This window comes from Arachis hypogaea, chromosome 3 (genome assembly GCF_003086295.3).
Source record: "Arachis hypogaea cultivar Tifrunner chromosome 3, arahy.Tifrunner.gnm2.J5K5, whole genome shotgun sequence".
Lineage (NCBI taxonomy): Eukaryota > Viridiplantae > Streptophyta > Magnoliopsida > Fabales > Fabaceae > Arachis > Arachis hypogaea.
Genome location: NC_092038.1, coordinates 10,997,615 through 10,999,851, shown reverse-complemented (window position 1 = coordinate 10,999,851; position 2,237 = coordinate 10,997,615).

Genomic DNA, 2,237 nt, shown 5'->3' with positions numbered 1-2,237 from the left:
CTCTTCATCAATCCGAGCTCTCCATCCTTGGCTTCCTCTCCAAGATGGATTTCTGGCCCTTGATGCTTCATGATGATGATGACTTCATCTGCTTCAATCTCTGCCTCAACCATCACTTCGCCACTCTAGCTACTTCCTGTGGTGGTTGAGCAAAATCAAAGACAAGCCATGCTTCAAGAATCTCACCTTGCTGGCCGAATCTTCTTTCTTCTTTTTGAGTATGAAGGATCCGAGATTACCTCACTAAATCTTACCACATTTGGTGATAATCTCAGCCACAACATACTTTTCCTTTTCTTTTTCGTGCCATCAACTCGATGGTCTTTAGGCTTGCTTTCCCTTCCTTTCGGTAGCTCCAAGTAGCTTCCATGGCTTCCTGGTTAATGACCGAAGGAAGAAGAAAAAATAGATGAGAGAGAAGAGAGAGGATGAAGAAAAGCAATAAAGTGTGTTTGAATAAATTAATTAAAATGGGTTGCTTTTACTTCCCTTTGATTGAATAGCGTGTAGCATTGATGATCACCATCATGTCAATCACACTTTCTCTCTCATAGTTTTCATGTACTGCAATAACTCCAATTAATAAAATTTAGATTCCAAAAAAAATGATATCCGTTGGAGCATGCAACACATAATCAAAGGAATGGGTTTCTTTTAATAAAACAATGTTGTGCCCCATTGCCTTAGGATTTCGGACCAAGCATGCAAGATGAATTGGGCTTATGATAGTTTGAATTCTGGCCCAATAATAAGAACAATAATTCAGCCATAACAAACAAAACATCAATGCTGAATATATTCATGAAACACTTGGGCTTGCAATTTTCCTTTTTATTTTCGGCCCATATTAAAACCTGCAACACAAAATTATTAATCAAAATATGTTTAATGAAAATCAAATCAATAACTTTGTATTTAATTATTTTAATAATATTTTAGTCATTACTAATATAAATATTAATTTAGAGTTTTCCAAACTCATCATTAGTAAATTCTATATTAATTATAGTGGTAATTATAATGTTAGATTGAAAATTGGTTGTGGGTTGGAGTCAATTTGAGAAAATAGAAGCTTGAGATCAAGTTTTGGAAGATAGGTTCATTGGAGAGGGGCTGAGGTTGACAAACTTGTGGTGTGGTATACTGTGAGGTATTCCCGATTTATCGGAAAATCGGTCAAGGTATGGTTTCGATTTCTTTTAATTAAAATATAATGTGTCGTAAAAACTTAGGTTAGTTGACCATAAGATAAGCATTGAATTGTTTATGTTGTTGTTGGTTGAGTTTGAGTATTATGTATGTGGTTAGTGATTTTGGAAGTTGTGATTGATGCTCTCATGAATAATGTGTGTAACTTTGTAGATGATATTGGTTGATATGCATAATGATTAGTGAATTTGAATATTATTTGAACTTGAATTATTGAAGTTGATATTGATGAAAGTGGAGAATTGGTAGGTTGGGGATGAATAAAGAAGTTGAAAATATGAATTGGAAGTGCTTGATACTGTATGGTAAGGTTTGGGTTGGTTTTTGAAAGGTTTGAAATTAGTATGTTTTGAAAGTTGAGGTTTGTAAATTTTAATAAAAACTATGATTTTTGATCAACTTTGGTGGAACATAACTTGGTCTCCGAACCTCCGATTTTTATCAAACGTGTCTAAAAAGAAAAATTGGTTCGAGAGGTTTACACCATTTGACGAATAGAGGAAAAATGTTTTAAAACGAGAAAGTTACGCGGGATCAAAGTTTGGTGTGCAAAATAGAGATCCTGGACTTAGCAGCTTTTTGAAACTTCTGCTATACATGCGTGCGCGAGGGACATGCGCGACGCGGCCATTGGGCATTGCCCAGAGGGCTCGCATACGCGGGATGTGTGTCGTGTACGCGGACGTGGTGTTTTCCTTGGTTGCGTACGCAACCACATGGCACGCAACGCGAGCAATACTCTCAGGTTAAGGGGTTCACGTATGCAAACTAGTGACGCGTACGCGAGAGGTCAAATTTTTGCAAAGGCGCGTACGCGAAAGATGACTCGCGACGCGAGCATTCGTTACGGGTTGCACTCCTCCCGTACGCGAGCAGGGGTTGCATACGCGAGCCCCTATTCTTCCAAAACATTGATTTTTGTTTCTAAATGCATTCCTCCAGTTTTCAAAACCTTTTTAACTCTTATTTAAACCCTGGTAAGTGAATTTGGATAGTGAAGTATAATTAGAACTGTGAGGAAAGTAGCT